Raw genomic sequence first — 21,495 nt, forward strand, 5'->3', positions numbered from 1 at the left:
GGGAAGCTCCTTCACACTTGGCTAGCTTTCATGGTGCTAGGCAGGCTTCTGGGAGAGAGAAGCCATCAACAGTCTTATCCAGCTATAAACCCCAGTGAGCCAGGCAAGAGGTGACTACTGATGAAACAGTGGCATGCCTGTTGTGGGGGCAACCAGCTACTTTTGGATTAGATTTTAGGTTTACTCTACAGGAGGGAATTTGTATGGGGTTAAATAAACCTAGTGAAGCTGGGAGCAATGGCATAGGCCTTTAATCCCAGCGCTTGGGAGGCAGAGGCAGGTGGATTGCTGTGAGTTCAAGGCCAGCCTGGTCTACAAAGTGAGTCCAGGACAGCAAAGAAAGCACAGTGTAACCCTGTCTTGAAAAACTGAAAAAAAAAATCCCCCCCAACACACACACACACACACACACACACACACACACACACACACACACACAAAACAAAACAAAAAACAAAACAAAAAAAAAACCCCAAAAGAAACCAAATAAACCTAGTGAAAAGTTAATGGTGGGGTGGTCAGAGTTGCTAGAGCAATGGTTCTTAACCTGTGGGCTGTGATTCCTTTGAGGGTCACTTATCAGATATCTTACATGTCAGATAGTTACATGATGATTCATAACAGTAGCAAAATTACAGTTATAAAGTAGCAATGAAACCACTTTATGGTTGGGGAATCACCACAACATGAGGAACTGTATTAAAGGGCCACAGCACTAAGGAGGTTGAGAACCACTGCTCTAGAGAAACCCACCACTATTGCTTTGCTAAATAGGCATGGAATCAAGCTACCTTCTAAATATATTTTACCCATGGATTGGTGCTGCTTTCAGCATTGGTCAAAATGCTAAGAATAAGGTACTGCTGAGTGCTCAGCTTTACACAAGACATCTATTATCCCTCCAAAGCTCAGGGAATACCACGGAAGAGGTGGAAAGAAAGTAAGAGGCAGGGAATGGGAGAGGAAGGGGTATGAAATGTCATCTTCCGGGCACGATAGTCATTGACCTCATGAACTCAGAGCACTGTGGTTACTTTCAGAAGATCTGTCCAAGTTCAGACTCATCAAACATCTCCTCATGGATGGCAGAAGGGCTCATGAGGCCCCACCCCTCCTTGAGGAGCTGTAGGCAGCTAATGGTTCTTGGTGGGAAGTCATATTCTTCAGTGGTAAAGACACTAAGTTGGCCTTTACTCAAGTAAATACAAGACCCACCCCCAACATACTCCTGCAAGGAACCCTAATTAAATGCAGTGATGCAGTGACACACACACACACACACACACACACACACACACACACACACACACACACACACGGAGGAGGGTAGGAGAGAGAGAGAGAGAGAGAGAGAGAGAGAGAGAGAGAAGAGAGACACAAAAGTGAGTAGGGACTTCTCAGCAAGAAGAAAGGGTTCAGAGGTAGTGGGCAGGAAATGGGAGAGGAAAATGGGAGCGTCGATCAAAGCATGTAATATCCATATATAAAACTGTGAACAACTTGTTCCTGTTTTAAAGTAAAAAAACACATAGACTAGCAGCTAGACCTTTTTAAAAAAACCTCATGTGCCATTACTTGGAGTGTACCATTCAGATGCTTGGATCTTTTCCAAGCCATATGATAGTACCTAGATCAAATGCTCCTTTATTTGAAGGTCAGATCCCAGACCCCTTTCTCTGGAACATTATTAAAAGTTCAGCAGCTAATGCCAACAGACAAGACACCAGCACCACAGAGGACACTCATGTTAGCACTTAGGCAGGAGAGAAAAACATGCTACTTTCAATAGTTCTACAAAGATAAGTATAGCTTTAAAAAAAAAAATGAAGATTTGGGCCACTTTGCTGTCATTTTATTAGGACTGTTAATGAGAATCACCAGCCAGGTGAAATAGGGGTTGACTTTATAAAAGATCTGCATTAAAAAAAAGCAAAAGAAAAGAACTCCTGCCTTGATACAGCGTGACAATTTCCTGCAAAGGAGGCTTGTTAGTTCTGGGCTCAGGGACACCAGTTTTTTATAGTGATTATGTCACCGGCTCTCAGAACTGCTTTGGATGCCAAGGTCTTCATTTCCTTGAGCATGAATGGAGCTCCTCTGGATGTGAGGTCAGGCCACAGAGCCTGCATTCAGTTACTTCCAAGTTGATTAAGTCATAGCAGGGTCCCAGGCTTCAACTGTTACGTGGTGGATGACGGCCTTGCAATTTCTTTTGACTGAACAGTGGCAGCCTTAAAGATAGATACCTGACCTTGTGTGGTTTGAACTGAGAGGCTCCTTTCTGGTAGACTGCGTAGCATTCTTAGATACAGGAGACAGGATAAGAAGGACCAACCCGAGACCCCTGTGGGGGTAACTGTACACTCCTGAGAGTCCAGAGCAACATCACTATCCCGGGCCTTTGTTTCTCAGCCTTGAGCAGCATGCAAGAAAGGCTGGTTTCAAATCAGGTATCCGTGAAGGGCATTCTCAATTTAGTTTTCATCCCATCCTACCACGCGCTCAGCTGACACAGCAGAGGTCAGCGGTAGAGGAATCGGCATCTCTACTCTGCCAAGCTAGTCTCCGTAATAGAGAAAATCAAGATGGCTCAAGCAGAGGTGAGAGTGGGAAGATATTCTTCCCAGCATGCTCTCTGTCTGGTTCTTTCCTAGCTGTTCCTAGTGCATATTATTACTGGCTTGCTGCTGGTCCTGGTGGCGGCGTAGGAACATGACTTGGCTGGAGGCCAGAACACGTGTTCCTGGATCTGTTGAAAAGAGTTACCTTGATATTAAGGATCCTGACCAACTCTTCTTCCGATGCTTTTTCCCCCCGCCTCCCTGTTCTGAGTTTCTCAGTGCCGTGTTGCTAGAATTCTTGGCGGTAGGAGCAGGAGGAGGGCAAGGACAAAGAAAACATAAATTGAACTGGAGCGCTCAAGTTGTACTTAATAGTCATCGAGCTACAGCTGAGATCGTGTTTAAATACTTCAGGGACAAATCTCTTGAGAAGCTCGCTAGGTTCCTAAGTAGGGCGTTGGAGCAGAATAATGAAGTGCAAATGGTGACCTTGGTGGCCTCTCTACCTGGTCACGCTAGTCCTGATCTCTGAGGATAAAAGTCCCTCTGAGATGCAGTGGATGAAAGGGATGGAGAGGCTGGGCCTTATCTCTTACTCTAGGGCTGTCGCTTGACTCTTCTGGGAGTGCCCTGTACTAAACCTATACACTTTTTTTTTTTTAATTGTCATCTTGATATGCCAGCTATTACCCTGGGCTAGCAACAAGAAATCTAGGGTGAGCAGGGCACATCCAGGAGCACCATGCTCTGAGCTGAGTTTTGTAGGTGACTGCATCTTCGCTTGCTATATTAAAACTGAACTCATTTCCTGTATGGTTTGGACCAGGAATGGCGCCCCCAAAGGGCATATGTTAAAGGCCCGGGCCTCAGAACTGTGCTATTGGGAAGTGACAAAAACTTTAAGAGGTCTGGCCCAATAGGAAGTCTCTAGGTCATTGGGGGTATCCTCGAAGGGGGTCGTGGAAGCTCTGGACTGAGCTCTTTCTATTTAATTTCTCACGATGGCATTCAACCATGTGTTCCACCACACAGTGCTGCCACAGGCCCAACACACACACACCCAGCTGTTACAGATTGCTGATTCTGGCACTATGAGCCCAAACAGACCCGTTCTTATAGGTTGAGTGTCTCAGGCATTGTTATTGCAATAGTAGAAAACTGGCACCCTGCCTCTCTTTGAAATCTAAGCATCTCACAAAAGTTCTTCCAAAAGGTTAATTTTCTCTAATTCATCCTGTCTAAAAGTTCATGGCTCTTTAAGAGACCAAATATTCCCAGCTTGGGGAGCATTTTCAAATGTTGTTTCATTGTTTACTTATTGCTTTCAGCTTGTTCTTACTTTCTGTCTTCTGTTTTGCCAGGTGTGAATACGGTTGTTCTTTGAATTGATCTCTAATTCCTTTTCTTTTTGCACATGATTTCCATTTGAGGGCGATTTCTTTCCTTCTTCAGATATTTCTTAAACACAGTCTCTTAGAAAATGAAGTCTATTCTCGGCAGTGAAAATCTTTTTTTTTTTTTTTTAATTTGTCTACTGGAATTTTAAAATTCAGAAATATCATTCTTTGTTCCAGAAAGCCTTTCCTGTGCTCTAATTATATCTTTGTTTTAATTACTTTTATTAATGTCTTCTTTCTCTTTCCATTAGTTCAACTATAAATGAAGCTGCCAGCTCTTATGGCTCAGCCTGCCATTTCTCCTGATTTTAGAGTTCCTCTGAATCATTGTAATTTTCCATTCTCTAATCAATTTTGTGTGCTTCCTTAACACCTGCTTTCCTCAGCCAGTTGGGGTATTGATCATGCAGAGCAGAGGTAGGTAGGGTGTGAATAGCCCACATTGGTGGCTGTCTGCCCATGGGACTGATGGGAACCCTTTCCAACAGAGTGGACCAGAGCTGCCATGACTCATGACAAAACCCTCAACGGTTTGACTTAATGACATCTTCAAATTCAGAGAGGAGCCCCTTTCCAAGGAGAGAGATAGATATGTTCTTTCACATCCACGAAGAAGGAGGATTCTGCTCCAAGGAGAAGGAGTGTTCCTTCCAGTGGCCTGGAAGGTACTGCTAGTTACCATGGAACCCAAAGCCCCTCAACTTGTTCTGCTGTTAGGGGTCCTTTGGATTCTGTAGCTAATCTCATTCTTGTTGACGTAAGAGGCAAAATCGAAAGGACAGAGGACAAGGACAATTATTTCTCTTTGAAAGACACCTTAAAGTCCAAGGTTTCTCCTTGCTGTATCCTCTGGTATCCTCAGTGGTTTCCCATTTTTAAGGCCTCTGCACCCTTAGTGACTCCCCATTTCCTATGCCTCAAGCCTTTGAGATAAGCCCTGCTTCAGGCTGGATTCACCAGAGCAAGCTCTGTCCTCGGTGCTTTTCGTCATCCTGGGCTCTTCTCCTTTCCCCAAAGCCATGCTGTGCCTTCCACGTCCCCCCTGTGGCTCTGGGTGTATTCCCTTCAAGTGGAAGTCGCCTTGCTATTCTGTAATTAAGACGCTCCCTTTCAGAAGATGAGGAAGTCTCAACTGGGATTTTTTTTTTCTCTCCATCATCCTCCAACTCCCCTGTGTTCCTCACTGTGGCACTTAACCCAACATATACTAACTGTATCATCTTACTTCTTTCCACAATATCTTATATGAAACGGATGCCTACTCTTTGTAGCATTGAACTTTGTAGCACTGATACTGGAAACTGTTGGACCAGTCCTGTGCTTTTCTTACTACAGGTGGGGGGGCAGGCCCCAGGAGCTTCAGCAGATCTTTCATCAGAGGGACTGTGGTCCTCAGCATCCAAGTACACATGAACTCTCACCATAGTGAGATCTTCCTATTGTTTTCTCCTACCTCATGTGCAACTGAGTTAGAACAGCCAGGTCTGTGGTTGGCCATAGCCACTGAGCTGATGTGGAGTGTCCTCTTCCATTGCCTGGGAGCCAGAAGATTTCCAAACACTCCTTTCAGTAAAGTAATATTTGCCCTGCAAGGCCCCATCCAGGTGGGTGGCAGAGGGGATGAACTGTGAAGAAAATAGTGCTGGCACATTCTGAAGTTTGACAAGGTACACTATAGTGAAAGGTTCAATTCTGTTGGGTGCTTGGAGGCTTTGTTACATTTTTGTCATTGTGACCAAACATCTGACAGAAATAACTTTTTGGGATGAGGGATTATTTTAAGTCTTGGCTCATGAGACACGGTCCATCCATCACAGGAGAGAAGGCATGCCAGCTGGAGGGCTCGGCCTGTGGTGGTCCGAGTGTGTGACGCACGCTTTCGTATCTCGATGGGTCGGAAAGAGGAGAGCACAGGACTAGGTGTGGTACAACGCTGGATCTACTCTGAGACACACACTTCTGTTGACTCTCTCAGCATCTCTGCCTCCTGCCCTAATGGCTCGACATCTCTTCAAACAGTTTCACAAACTAGAACCAGTGTTCCAACACACAGGCTTGTGGGACACATTTCCCATTGATTGAGCTGACACACTCAAGGACAGGGCTTCCTTTTCAAAGGCAGCTCATGACAGCAGAAAGCGGCTTATACCTCTCAATCTGAACACAGAGCCCCTTGCTTTACAGACGGATGCCGGTGACTCAGGCTGTGAGTGGGCAGCAGCAGCAGCCCTTAAGCTGAGGGGACAAATAGAACATTTTCACCTGTTGCCTTCTGTCTGCAGGACTTGGGGATGAGTGAAGAAAAAGTTTCTGACTATACCTGCCCCTCCCTCAGTCTCTAGCATTAGCATCATTTGGGAGGTACTTGGAGTTGCTGGCCTGACAGAACCATTTTCCTAGTCTTGCTCTGGAAGCCATTTTGAAAGTACTAATTAATACAGAGCCAGGTAGTCTTTCTCTCTCTCTCTCTCTCTCTCTCTCTCTCTCTCTCTCTCTCTCTCTCTCTCTCTCTTTCCCCCTCCCCCCTCTCTCTCTCGTGTGTGTGTGTGTGTGTGTGTGTGTGTGTGTGTGTGTGTGTGTGTCTGTGTCTGTGTCTGTGTGTCTGTGTTTGGTGCAAGGCCTGCTCTTTACAAATCTCACTAAGGACTCTGTCACTTTAAATGGACCATTTAAAAGCAAGGGCCAGATATGAATCAGATGCTTGAAAAATGTGCGGAAAATGGAAGAGTCAGTATTCAGTGGGAAGGCAAGATTCAGCCTGAATTTTTTTTTTCCCTTTGGCTTTCACATCATTTGTGTTCTCAATTACATCTCAGTTCCTTTTCTTTTTTCCTTTCCTACAATCCTCTCAACACTATGTGTGCATTTGTGTAGGTGTGTAGGTGTGTATGCCTTTATATTTGCATATGCATGTAATTTGTATATATGTATTTGAGTAGCTATCTGTAATATATGTGTGCATAAATGTGCACCTATATACATATTAGAACAGACCATAGACTGCCGATCATTGTTTCTTCATAGAAGCGAAACTGAAAAGAGCTTGAGTCTATTGCCTGAGACTTGCAGTCTTGCTGGAGAGCAGTAGGCCAGGTAGGCTAAAGGTGAGGTGGTTGTTTAGTGGACTGACACATAGGAGAACCCGTTGGAATGCTGGCATTGGACACATAGTCTGGTCTGAGTAGAAGAAATGGTGGTGCGGGAAGAAAAGAAGGGACAGCTGATGGACAGAAGACATGGGTGAGTAGAGTCTAATGCTCAGGGTAGGGTTATTTTCCAGAGGAGGATGGTAAGTCTACTAGGGCAAGGGGTTCTTCCCAAGTTGGAGCAACAGACTGGAATGCCCCATTGCAATGGTCTGAAGTCCAAGTTGAAGCCCTACCCTCCAGTGTGACTTCATGTAGAGACAGGCTATTCAGAGGTATAATTTGGGTAAATGAGGCCAGATTGGAGGGATGCTGATCCAACAGGACTGGTGTCATTATAAGAGTAGTAGGAGGAGAAACTCTCTCTCCCACTGCTTGCATGCAGGGAGAGATGGGAAGACCATGTGAAGGTACAGACAGAATGTGGCTGTCTGTTCTGGCCCCAGGAGTAAGACCTTGGTCTTCCCTACTCTAGCACTATAAGAGATTTAAGTGGCCAGTGGTCCATGATTAGGATCACCCTGGCCATGGTGTTTTGCTATGGCAGCTCCATTTGGCTGAGATCTCTCAATCCATCTACCCATATGACCGTCAACTTACACAAGAACAGCCTCTAAGGCCCAGAGAGCCCCTGGATCTGGAGAAACTGTATCTTATTTGATCCCATGTCATAGATGCTGGGGTGATGGAAGACCCATCGGAGGGAGGATGCCAGGGTTCTGGGACTCTTGGTTTTGAGATTAATGAGCCCTATCCTATGTGGGACAGTGTGAGCCCTATCCTAAACCTCTGTGGGGTCTCTATCTCCTACTCATTCCCCATAGGGAAAAAGCAGACCCAGATGGGGGTCTCTTTACAGCTGTGAAGGCTTGGGTCTTCTCTTTCTCCATCTGCTCTATGGTAAGATTTGGGAGGCAGTAAAAGGCTCAACCTGTGGAGCAGAGGCCTGATGTATCCTTGCCTAGTACTGTGGCCCATGGGTGATAATTTATGTTCTCTGTATCTTAGTTTTCTTGCCTATAATGTGGGACAATACCATTACTAACCTCATAAGCATGTTGCAGAGGCTCAAGAAAATCAACATACATTTTATTAAAAAAAATTTAGTGCGTGATAAAGAGTTGGCTCCCCCCTCCCCCGTTTTGTTTTTTGTTTTTTTTCTTTTTCGTATTGTCAGGGAACCCACGGCATCTTTGGAGCAGAGGGAAGGACATGTAGACCAGAACACTTGATTCTAAAGTAAATTAAATTGTTTCTTGACTGTATTGGTAGGAAGAGGCAAGAGCGTGGGAAATTGGGTGGAAGGTCTAGTAAGGGCTTATGTCTGAGGGCTTGTTTCTAGCTGCCAGGGAAGGTCTGTGAAGGATGGACAAGGAGTGATTTGGATGTCTCAGAGGGAAAATGAACCTTCTAGAGAAATGCACAGATCCTGCTGTGTAATCTACAGCCAATTTGAGTCTCGAGACAATGAACGTGAAGTGCAAACAGGCTTGATAGTGAGGACTTTTCCCAACCTCCAGTGCCTAAGTGAGGCGGGGGTGGTGGGGGTGGGGTGGGGTGGTGGGGGTGGGGTGGGGTGGCGTGGCTCCTTCCGATAACTTGAATCTGCAGGATGCGTCCACGGAGCGCCAAAGTCTGCTTTCTCACCCAGGGACTGTGCTGACTTTCTCATTACACACTATGTTAACGACGAAGGGAAATATATTTGAGTTCTCACCTTGTGGCAGCCTCATTTTCATTTCTGTGTCCATTCCCTTGGGACTACATGTGTAAATTGCCAGTTTATGGTAATTTAATTTGTGGAATGCTTTGGACAAAGAGCACATTTTCTTCATTTATGTGGCTCTGGGCAGTATATTTTCCTTTCATTACCCCGCAGAAGGTTAACACCGTGCTTGCAAAAACACCTACTGGGTGCTGGGCAATATTGTAGGCAATTCATACTTATGATTGCATCAGTTTTTCACAACTACCTCATCTTAAAGATAAGGGCATGGGTCGCTCAAGTGGCTTGCTGAGGGTCACACAGGAAGTAAGAGCCAGAGCAAGGGTTTACCCTAGGCAGTCTTTCTGAAGTCCATGCTTGGTACCCATAAGCTTCCTAATGTATCCCCAAATTTCAGTTGATCTAAACTATTTGCTATGGAAATATATAGTATGTCTCTTTAGCTCTTAGTGTGGCCTCTCTCTCTCTCTCTTTTCAACCCCTTCCATGCACCACTAAGGATGGATTATCAGTATCTCCATCTGTTCATCCAGGTAACAAGTCAAATTTTAAGGATGTTTTATGCTGTTTTGGGAAAGAAAAGGATGACATGACACTTTCCTTGCCTCCCAAGAACTTGATAGTTACCCGGGGATTCCAATCACGCGGCAGGCAAGGTTTACCCGAGGATGCAGGCATGCGCAGGGGCTCCAGAAGAAACAAGCTACATAGTCTTCGGTGCTGAATTTACTCCAGCTGCCGTGGGAGTCCTTTTAGTTCCTAAGCAGATGCCAGCTCCTCCAGCTGGGCAGGAGGAGTACTACAGCAACAAGACACCAAGGACCTCAGTCATCGCGCTCTCTAACTTCCTGAAACAGGGAGTGTGGAATGCTGGGAACATGGCAGGGAATGTCCAGAGCGCATTTTCAGCGAGTTTAATTGGTTTCTTTGTTCAGATGGACCTGTCCAGTACTCCTCAAGTACACTGGCTGGCACGTCCTACGTGACTCTCTGCACGCAGTGTGGGACTGAACAGAATGGAGGCCGGCACCGGAGCCCCTCACACTGGACTCAGTCTGCAGCCGGGCACAGACTGCCTGCTTGGCCTGGACGGAGTTATTTATTTAAACTTTCCTAGCTTCAGGCTTCTGCTTTCTGACATGGACAAAGTACCATCTTTCTTAAAGGGGTCTAGGAAAGATTAACAACGAGTATTGGAAAGTTCTTGGTGTAACAGGCATCCAGGCAACCAAAGCCATCCTCATCTATAGTTTTACAGTTAAATATGGCCACAGAAACTCAATGGCGGAGTGTTCTTTTTCTTGAGGGGGGCAGGGAGGGGGAGGAAAGGGTTTTTTTTTGTTGTTGTTTTGTTTTGTTTTGTTTTTAGGCTCTCAAAACATTGAAAAGAGAGAAGTTGCAAAATTATATGCTTGCATGCTTTCGATGAATGAACGCCTTTATCAGATGCCAGAAGATGTCACAAGTCTACATTCCAATGCCCATGTGGATGAGAGGCCCAGAACAAGCAGCCCTGATACAAGTACCCTTAGCACAAGGGTACTCTGACAGACCTTAGAGCCATCTTCTCCCTTCCTGCTTCTACTTTACCTCAGGAATGCTCAGAAAGGGTAAAGAGTCCATAGAAAAGCAACATCCGATGCCCAGCAGCTGTCTCAATCACCAAAGAGATCACGTGATCATTTTAGCGTTTGTTGGGCTTTCTAGTGCTCTCCCTCAGTGGGGTGGTAGACCTCGTGATTATGACCACACTGTGGTGAGAAGGGCAGGGATGTGTATTTGGGGGTGGCTCATACTTGACTGGTTCTCTCTGCCAGACACTAAGCAGAGCAACAGTTCTGCATACATTTCAGTATCACAGCCACTCTGCTAGCTGGCAGGGGGAGCCGGGGAGAAGCACCATTCACATTTTAAAGAGCAAGAATCAAGGCTTAGAAATCATGTGCTCAAGGTTACAGAGCTAGTGAGAATCCAGGAGCCCCATCTGCTATGCCGCACAGCCTCCTGAAACATATTATAGCCATAACAATTTTAGAGATTAAACAATGCTGAGCCCCTCACTACAGCTACAGAAGAGGAGAGCCACCATGGGCCCTTTTTATTTTAGTTTAATTCTGCTTTTCTCCTTTTGCTGGAGAACCACAAAAAGTATACAGGCTACTGGCTTCTCACTACCAGAGACAGGCATTCCAAATATGAAAATGGAAAGACTAGAAGGAAAGACCACACCCGTATAAACTCGCACCTTCGTGTAAATTGTTTTTGTGCATGCGAGAACACACACACACACACACACACACACACACACACACACACACACTTCCTATTTCTACCTAAAAGGCTGAGTGTGAAGCAACAGTAACCACACTCAAACACAGGTCTTGGTTTCCAAGCACAGCTCTCCATGCACACAAAACAGAGATCCTTGGAAAAAGCAGTTAATTCCAGGGTCACAGCAAGGAAAGTACATGATGAGTCAGAAAATCTTACTGTACAAATTAGGTTTTTGTTTTGTTTTGTTTTTGTTTTTTAATGTGCTTTAACACGAGAGCACCAGTGACAGAGCAGACAGGTTGAAGAGGCTCCGGGTGGCTAAACTGAAGAGAGTCTGAACATCAGAATAAAAACAGTAATGTTCTTCAACCCTGTGAATCAACCCATCGGGCTTATGCTCACATGAAAAAATTAGCCCCTTTGAAGGACCTTTCCCCAAACACTGACTACTTATGGGGGGGGGCTGGGGGAAGGAGGGGCAAATGGGTGCCGTTACAGCAGAGAAGGCTGTGTGACACTGCCTTAACTAAGTGACCAAGGTGGAGACGCCAGGTAATGGGACAGATCTGAACCACTGCCTCCTCATGGTGCACATGCAGATTCAGAGTCCCTTCGAGAGCATCCCTGCCAATAATGACGTGACAAGTGTGTCAAAACATAAGGAAATACTAAACACACCCAAATGCAGACCCCCCAAATGCAGACCCCTGCAAATTTCTGGCCTGTAGGGTTGGCTTTGTTTTTTTGTTGTTGTTTTTGTTTTTTGTTTTTTGGGTCTTAAAAGGTAAAGAGAAATGGAGGAACTATTCTGCGTATAAAGTGACAATAAAACCAGCATGAGGGGCAAAACTGTCATTGCAGATCTAAGTGGCATTCTCAGTGAAGTGGAGGCGGGGGACAGGACCCGAGTGACCTGGGCTGTTGTGTGGTAATCACAAAGCACGGTTTTCATTCATGAGGACTCTTGCACTGACACACTGGGAAGCGATGGGGATCAGTTGAATGACTTTCGGTGACCAAGGAAGAAAAAAAGGCTGCGTAGTGGTTGCACTTCTTGTTCTGCAGAAACAGTAAGAAACTCAGCCAGAGAAAGGACACAGGTGCGAAGCGACATGCGTGAATCCACAGGCTTGGGTTTGAATCCCAGCTCTGCCGCTTACCAGCTGTGTAAATGTAGCTTGGTTATTTGTGTTTTACTTCCCTGGTCTGTAAAATGGACCTGGCAGCATAGGGGCTTCATGGACTCAAGTGAGCTGACAACAGACAGTGTGAGTACCAAGAGTTCTACAGTTGCCAGGCAGTGGTGGTGCACGCCTTTAATTCCAGCACTCGGGAGGCAGAGGCAGGCGGATCCCTGTGAGTTCGAGGTCAGCCTGGTCTACAAAGTAGGTCCAGGACAGCCAAGACTATACAAAGAAACCCTGTCTCAAAAAAACAACAAACAAACAAACAAACAACCCAACCCCCCCAAAAAACCCAACCCAAACCAACCAAACAAACAAAAAAACCAAAAACCAAAACCAAAACCAAAACCAAAAAAAAAAAAAAAAAAAAAAAAAAAGAAAAAGAAAAAAAATTCTGAGAACTGCTTTCTGTCTTTACTCCCTGAGAACACTCAATGGATGCATTTCCCCTCACAGCATTTGCCTGGCAAGACTATCTGTGGCCTCATTTTGTGGCTCATCCTATTAGTCAGGTAGATGTCTGTAGCTTTGATGGATGGAGGGGGATGCGAAATAACATAGCTATGTTTATAATCTTCCAATGGAATTTGCTGTTGGTATGCATTTGTGACCCAATGAGGCCTGGCTTTATCTTAAACTGTTATTTTTGACTACACATATTTATTCTGCCGGGTGAAAATATTGTGTTTGGAATAGTCCCAACACTGGAATGATGAAAAAGTGATTATCTCATTGACAAGACGCCTCTTAAGCTGTTTTAAAATATGCAAGCCTGGCCTGTTACAAAGGAGTGGAGGGTATCTGCCACCAAGTGTGGCTAATTCAATTAAAAGTGGAGCGGTTTAAAGGGTACAGAAAGCAATGTTCTGGTTGGAAAGGGAATCTAGATCTACTTTGATCTTGATTCTTTTGAGTTTATGCCTTTTCCGTCCTTGTATAGTTGATATCAGCTGTAGCAATCCAATATTAAGAGCTGTGTGTGCTTGGGGGATGGGGCATAAAGCTAATTCTTTACAAGGCATCTTTTGTTGAGTACTTTTTTTTAGTTCGTCTTCACTGATTAAATTGTTTCAAGAACTCCATGTAGTTTTCCAGTTAGGTTCAGCTGAAAACTAGAGCAGATGGCCTCTGACAAGGCTCTTTTGCATCACAATTCGACGGTCCCTTCCAATGTTACTTCAAAACATTTTATAAGGTTCACAATGACCATTGCTAAGGCTACAAAATGGGCTCCCTGACCCTGTAGACAGGATGAACCACCCCAGCCGGGGCTGGACTCTGACTTTGTTCCAAGGGTACATTCCACTTGAATATGCTCTGTTCCGAACAAAGAGCCACGGTGGCTTTCCCCTGCCCTCTCAAAAGACAGAATTTCTGATGCACCTTCAAGATTCCATTTAAATCAGTGACATAATGGTGTCAGCTCTGTGAAGGAAGAGAGAAGAGCAGACAGCAACTGGTATTATATCCTTAAGTGCCCAAGAATCAATTACATCCTTGCTGAGACAAGAGGCAATTTTCCCATTTAAACTTCACAGATGTACGGACTGGCAAATTATTGTTGGGTTGTTGCTTCTTTTATTATAATTAACAATTTAAAAAACCATGTTATAATGTAATTATCTGTTTACTAGCTCTTACTGGCTCAGGTTGTAGCGAAGACTCTGTCTTCAAGAAAGTAGTTTTAATCATCCCTTTTATATTCACTCACTAGTGTGGAACCATTTTGGCCCCTCACAATTAGCCAATGGAAATTTCCAGCCTGATCCAGTTGTGAAGGAGCCTCTTATGGAAATGTATTAGTTTCCTTTCTTAAAATAAGCCTGCGTTCATCGATTCGCCATTTTCTTGCCCTATTTCTCTCCTATGTGTCCTGTTCTTTTCTGAATAAGTGTTTTGGTCCCTATATGCTACGTACCAGGGACTTAGCATATCCCAGGCACTGTTTTAAGTACAGTGTGGTTGGTGAACCGTGTCTGACGAGCACAGGTGAACTCATACAGCCCTTACAAAGGGCCCTCAAAGATAGTCTCCATTACGAGTATCCCCTGTTTCTGCTATAATCCTCCCGCCCAGGAACAGCACCACACAGCTAGATGATTGGGCCGTGGCCAGGGAACAGAGGCCGCTGGTGCACAGTACAGCCTGTGAGGATCTACAAGTGCCGTGACATCTGCTCTGCCGGATCAAGGACCAGTCAGATTTTCATTTCAAAAGGCCACTCAAGAAAATGCAAGAAAAAGCACACTGAAAAGCAACCGCCTTAGATCCTGACTGACAATCAGCAACAGCAAATTATTGTATGTCAGGCTAAAGCAGGACGTGGCTTAAATGCCCAGAGCACATCCATTGGGAAGGAACTGCAAAGCTTTACGTGTGTGCAAACACAGAAGTCACCAGCTTATGGGGCCTCACACTCTAAATAGAAGAAACGGTGTCACTGTATTTGCTGTGTAACTGAAACGATGAAGACAGACAGAAAGATGATAGATGGATGGATGGATGGATAGACAGACAAGCAGACAGACAGATTAAGAGTTAGGTAGGTGATTGAGTTACAATATGTAAAAATGATTCTAGAATCTTCCTATGCATTGTAGTCTTTTTAATAGGGGAATAATGATGCATAATAATTATAATTATAAAGTAACTCGTGTATTACTTGTACCCTATCTTTTTAAGACTTTAAACAATGACAACATTGTGTGACAAAAAAGAGGGACTAGCGGAATGAGGGAGAACGATGGTCTGATGGTCGCAGGATACCGGAAGCAGGATTTAGGTATCCAGGTAAGCTGGACTTGATACTTAAAAAGGCAGGAAGCAACGTGAGCAAACCATGTCCTGGGTTCTGATCTTCCATCTGTTATGTTTGTTCTTTCTCAGCTTAGGACATTTAGTATACATATTTTTCTGGGTGTGTATCGTGGGGCCCTCTTGCTATGGTTTTTCAGCTGGCTTCGGGGACAGTTCTTAGAAACTACCACATATAAATGGTAAAAAAAAAAAAACTGCCCTCCTGAGAGAGAAGGGGGGGGGTGAGGTTTGAAAACTTGAGAAAACATTAGATGTACTTACTGTTATCATTACTGGAATAGTCAAAACAGAGTCACTTATAGATTAGTAGCTCAGTCAAATGGCAAAGGTAGTGATATTTTGAAGTCTACAGTGACCGGGAGTCTACAGTGACTGTCTTACAGTAGGAAGAAGTAGGACAGACAGAAGGCGAAGCCCCAGTGAGCCTATCTGCAAGAGGAAGAGTGGAAGGAGAGTCCATCCCTGCCCTCTTTCCAACCGCCATTTGGATAGCTCATCTTTACAAGCATCTGTTGAGAGGCAGCCGCATGCCTGTACTGTGTTAGAAGCAGCAGAAAGGAGCTGCCTGTATCATCCTGGAAAACATCAGCTCATTGGGAGCTGAGATCTGTCTGTCTTACTGCATAGAGCAAAAGAGTAGGGAGGTTATTTTACAAAGAGGAAGCTGTATCCTCAAATGCGTTGATTCCCTGGGAAGTGAATGGCAGAGCTAGACACACCCAATCATATACTCTGGTGCCCTGTCTATGCCACAGTTTGGTTTGAGCCACAGGAGCTTGGCAGCTATTAAAACTGAGACACACTTGGAATACAGGTCATTTTCAGTCATTTGTGCTTCAGGGCTAATGGCTTCACCTGAGCCTTCATGTGAACAAATTTGGAAACAGCGAAGACAGAAGGGTAATTGGCACCTGGGACTCAAGAATGCAAGCTATAGCTACTGAAGTCAGAGTGGTTGGCTCATAGCATTGTTTACTGATGTTCTCAACACACACACACACCTTGGGGACTCAACTTAGACAACTGGTACTGAGTCAGGGCCATTCACATACACCTCCTCTCCGTGGATGACATGATCAGCACACACATGGACTCCTGGCGAATCAAAGATGCTCATAGACTGGTAGAAAAGGCAGAGCTCAGAAGCCTTTTTCCATGGGAGGCCATGTGGAGGAGGCAGCGCAGTGACATCAGAGGTGGGGAGGGCTCTCACAGGCAGCGTCTTTGTACCAAGCTCAGCTCTAAGAGTCAAGGAGGCCAGCAGAGCCACAGTCTGCCTGCCGGGAAAGCACTGTCTTCACTCGCAGCAGGTAGAGCATGGGTGTGCACAAACACTGTGGGTCGCTGACACATCAAACCCATCCCTTTGCTGAGCCACCTTCTAAGCAGGGATGGTCATGTGACCAGCTGGGCTGAACATGCATAAGCACAAGTCTGTTGGGTGGGAGCTCTAGGAGATTTTATTTCCTGGTTATAAAGTATGGGCAGACTGACCAGGCACTCCTTCCCCGTTGCCCCTCCCCCAATATTTTTCCCTTCCTTGCTTGCATCTTCCTTCCTTCCTTTCTGCCTTCCATCTTTCTCTCTTCTGAATGTACATGCGCAGTCCTCTTAGGACCAGGACAAGCAGCCAAAGGGTACTAGAAGGAGTTCAAATTAACACCACTATTACCCATTTTTTTGTATCAGTTCTTGGCTGCTTTCTCCAGATTCCACAATACAAAAGACAAATTATACCCATTTTCTGGACTAAGTATTCAGATAGTTCCTGGTTTTGAATCAAATAGCAGCCCTGGGATTCCAGGCTTCTACCATCTGGTGCCTTCAGACCTTCCTTGTCTCACCTACTTGCCTCCTCTAAAGCATTTGCTCTAGAACAGAGATCACAACTCTGTCAGAGCCTTCCGAGAAGATCTAGTCCCGCACTTTGCCTTGGATCCAGGGTTTTCTGTGCAGAGACAACATGCAACATGAGGAGTTTCTGAATTTGCCAGATCAATGCCAATGCCATGGCCTCCTACCCTGTATCTTTGCCTCCTTGCAGAAGACAGCACATCATCCCTGCCTAACGCCAGTTGATCGCAGCTTCTCCCTCACGGAGCTGTCCAGGGCCTCCAGAGTAACACAACTTGTCTCCAGCTGAAGGCTCAGTCCTAATGACCTATTAGGCCCTGGGTGGCCCCACCCCTTTCTTTCTCCACTAGCTCCACCTCTCTCCTGATCACCAAGGCCTTCAGCAACACTGGCTGGACCTTCTAGAGACACTAGTGCCCATCAGCTTTGTGTAAACGTTTCTGCAGCTAGCATGCCCGTCCTTTTCCCCTTTCTAGTCTTTGTCAAGAGATACCTTGCCACTGAGCGTCCCTCTGTCATCCTAATTCAGATCACATTCCAACCCCATAATCTTATCCCTGTGCCGAGCCCCGTGCCCCCACCTCCCGCCACACTCTGCTCTATCTGGTCTATTTCACTTATCTAATATGTAATTTGCATATTTGTCATGCTCCGTGCTTGTGATTTATTTCCTCTTGTTACAGTGAAAACTCCCTGAGGACAGCTTTTGTCTTCTTGTTGTCTCCTCTCCTCTCCTCTCTTCTTTCTTGACTGCTTTCCTTCCTGTTATGTGATTTATCCCAAGCACTCAGAGTAGTACTTGACATCCAGATACCTGTTATTTATGTGGGACTAACATGGTCCTGAGGACCCGCGGTGTGGGAATCCTCTCATCAGGGGATGCATGCCCTGGGCCCTGGCTCTCACAAGACCTGCAGTTTGATTGGTTGTCTATTCATCCAGCAGCCCCAATGGGACTGGTTTTGTTTATAGGCACATAGTAACTCATCAAATACAGGAAGAAGGACTTAGAAAGAAAGAAAGAAAGAAAGAAAGAAAGAAAGAAAGAAAGAAAAAAGTGATTTCTAGAGGGATTTCTCATTATACTTGCACCCCTAGTTCATGTCAAAAAGGGAAATCGTGTGGTTCTGGACTGGGGCGGTTCCTTATTTATAAGGAAAGATACTTTAATGAATCTTTGGAAATTTGCCTTTGAAGATTTCCTCCGGAATGATGGCCTCTTGGAGGACCATGCCTGAACGTCTGCCAGCTGATGCTGCTTCCCACCCTGGGGTTCACTCCCTCTGGAGAGACCAATAGCATCTACTAGATCTGGGTATGAGGTTAGGCCTGTGGTAGGGGTGTCACTTTCCTTTCTTTGTATTTAACAAAGAGAAAGAGGCCAACTCTGACGACAATACAGCCTTTGGGTTGATCAAGCTTCTTAAGTGAATCTACCTGGGCTCCGCCGTCATAGGAATCTGCCCTGATGGCTGGCTCTTTTCTTTATTGAGAGCCGACAGTTCACACAATAGTTTCAAAGACTTCTTTCTTTTTACTCCAAGTCCCCACCAACAAGAGCTCCTCTTCACTTTGAAGCTATGCTTTTAGACAGTCCCTTAGTTCTTTTAGAGGATTATTCCTCTAAACAACGGGGACACTTATTTACTGTTATTCAAAAATATCTCTGTGCATAATTTGTGTTGTGTGTTTTGATGGCTTATCTCGTTGATGGAAAAGTACTTTATAACCGAGAGGCATTTCAGCAGATCAAGGAGATTCATTACCCTGGCGGTTTTTCATTTTCAGATAGAAATGAGTAGAAATTATCCAATTTCTCTTTTTATAATAACGTCCAATACATTTAGTGTCCAATTTCACACTGGCCCTTGATTTATAGCATTTGCCAGATAAATTGAGATCTGCTGACAATATAAAAGTGGGATGTCTTTAACCCTTTAAGCACTAGGTGGCAAGCAAAGAGGATAACACAGGATGCTTTCTCTAAAACACACCCCAGAAACCCATTTATTTATATTCTGCTTCTTCCTCTCTATCTTGTCCTGCCCTGTTCCAAATCTTGAGGACATCTGCATATCCTTGCAGTTGGAATGAGTCTCTCTGAAAATTTTACTAAAAGCAACTACTAAATAGAGAGATGATGCTAACGTCCCAAGGGCCTGCATCTTCAGTACCTTTGAGTGACAGCTTTTCACTGAGGATGACTTCTCATATCCTCTTCACATCGCTAGGGGGCGATGTGCTGCAGATGGGCTTAGGGTCAGCATGTACCCACTACAGCTCACTGCCTGTCTGGCTTTGGATAAGTCACCGTCTCCCAGGACCTGTTTTCTGATCTTTCAAGAGGATCCAATAAGAAGATAATAAATAATAAGGCATCTGGCACACTGTAGCTCTATACCATGATACCTCCCACACACTTAGTTTCACTTAATTAAAGTCATATTTCAAGGTCACACCAAGGCCTGGTACCTTTCTCAGGGTGGCTCTCCTGGAAAGATGAAGGCAGATGATGCAATGGTGACAGTGCATACAGTTGTGATTCTGCAGATATATTGAGGGTCAGAGGAAGACAAGGGTGAGGTGGTGAATTTTAGGAAAGAAAGACAAAAGGAGGGAAGGAGGGTGAGAGGGAGGGCGGGGGGGGGGAAGGAAATCTTTGGAGGCTGTCCTGGGAGACCCCTTGCTTAGCTTTCATTAGATCAGTGTCTCTTGTAATTCCTCAGAGCTGATGTACTCATGGCTAACATCCTCTTATTCCTTCTCTGTGCTTTGACCATATAAGGTCCCCTGCGGGGGTCTCCTTCAAGCTTCTCCCAGTGATGGTGGGCAGTCCCTCGCTGCTCTCTAGAGCTACACTAGAGGGGCTAATGGACAGGAAATCTAAGCACAGCAAAGACCAGATGAGCTGAGAAGCCAAGGACAATAGGAGAGGAGTATTCGGTGGCGGAGTCTTGCTGCTGGCAGGGTTGGCCCATGACCCCTGCCCAGGCGCACCTCCACGCCATCCTAAATGCTAATGAGCCATTCCTCGCCTGTGAAAAATTAGTACGAGAGTGTTTTGCAGGAGAATGAGCCGGGATGCCCATTCCTGCCCACACAGTCATTTGAGACCGCTGTGGGACGTAACTCGGTGGTAGAGGACTTGAAAAGCATGGGTACAGTCCATGGACCAATCCTTGGTAGTGGCAAGACAGATAAATACCAACCGTAGAGAGCACAGAGTTGGTAGCATGTGACAATAAAGCAACTTTAAGTCTTCAGCTAAAAAGTGCTATACATTCAAAGCCGCCCCCACCTGTAAGTCATGGTCATCTGACTGTGAGGTAAGTCACGGCCATCTCCCAGGGCATCCCTTTCCAGTTTGGTCAGATGAGTTGTGAAAGCAGAGAGAGGGCAAGGCCTGTTTCCCTTGCCTTCTTCCCATTGTAGATAGAGATGGGCCTGAGGGGAGGCCATGGCTCTTGATTTAATGCTGCAAAGTAAAACATTTTCTCTCTGTGTGCAGCAATTTGGGGCCAATTAGGTGTAAATGCATCCTAGCTGACCGGCTCCCATCCAGAGGTTAGCAGCTGTGTTTCCTAATGGATCCTATTCTAGTCACAGGGATGTGAGCATCCTCCCTTGGCAAGAGTGACACTGTTGCATGGGTCTAGCTGATAGCATCTTCCTCCAGAGCGGGCAGTGCATCGGGTCTCCCTGGTGAAGCTCTTACTACCATCACGTGTTTGTTTGGCTAAAAACTCAATTCTACCTGCTCCTCCACTCCCAAACCACACGGCAGCAGGGCTCTTAGTCTCCTCGTTGTCCTGGCCACAGTGGCTTCATAGCAAGTGCTCAGGAAATACTGTTGAGTCAACCACAGACTGTTGAGGGTGGAAGGGACACTAATGATCTCGGAGGTGACACACGTGTTCCTGTGGCAAGTCACATTGTCCTGAGTCCAGACCCATAGTTTTCTTTCACTCACAGGTCCCCTTCCTTCCAAATGAAGCAGGTTTCTTCCAGAACTATCCTCATTCTTGGCCAGACCTGCTTGTCATCAGTTGACTCAGGGTGGCAGAAGGAGGCAAGGGACACCAGCAAGGGCGTGTCATATCTAGCTCCATCAGATGATGAATATAGGACATTGTATCCGCGAGGGAGCTGAAAGTTTAACTCAGAAAACATCAACAGGTACTTGGGGAAAAACAGTTGAGGCCTGAGGCAGCTTAGAGGGTGGGGGAAGTAGGGGAGGTTGAATTCTACACCCTGTGGGATTGCTGTAGTCAGATGACGGGAGCACGCCGTGACCTCACTGTTAGGGTCTTTGGGGGAAAACTGACTCCTCACCTCAGTCACCAAACTGGAGGTGGAAACATTTAAAGGATTTTACTAACTAGAGACATCTATTTTGTTCAGTGAAGAAGAATAGCTCTAACGTGGGTGTTCATGAAATAATTTCTATCGAGAAAAACTATAGACTTAGCAGTATGCGCAGTTCCGAAGACGTAAGAGCCAGGTGGACCGGGCAACACACTGCCTCTAAGTTAAATA

The 21,495-nt window shown here is 45.5% G+C and overlaps 1 protein-coding gene across 1 annotated transcript in view; it reads right to left on the reverse strand.

The window, feature by feature from the left end:
• The window catches only part of SLC9A9 (solute carrier family 9 member A9), a 550,188-nt gene that overhangs the window by 132,678 nt on the left and 396,015 nt on the right, over window positions 1–21,495 (reverse strand). The window lies entirely within an intron of this gene.

Source organism: Acomys minous, assembly GCF_964271855.1.
Source record: "Acomys minous genome assembly, chromosome: 13".
Taxonomy (NCBI): domain Eukaryota; kingdom Metazoa; phylum Chordata; class Mammalia; order Rodentia; family Muridae; genus Acomys; species Acomys minous.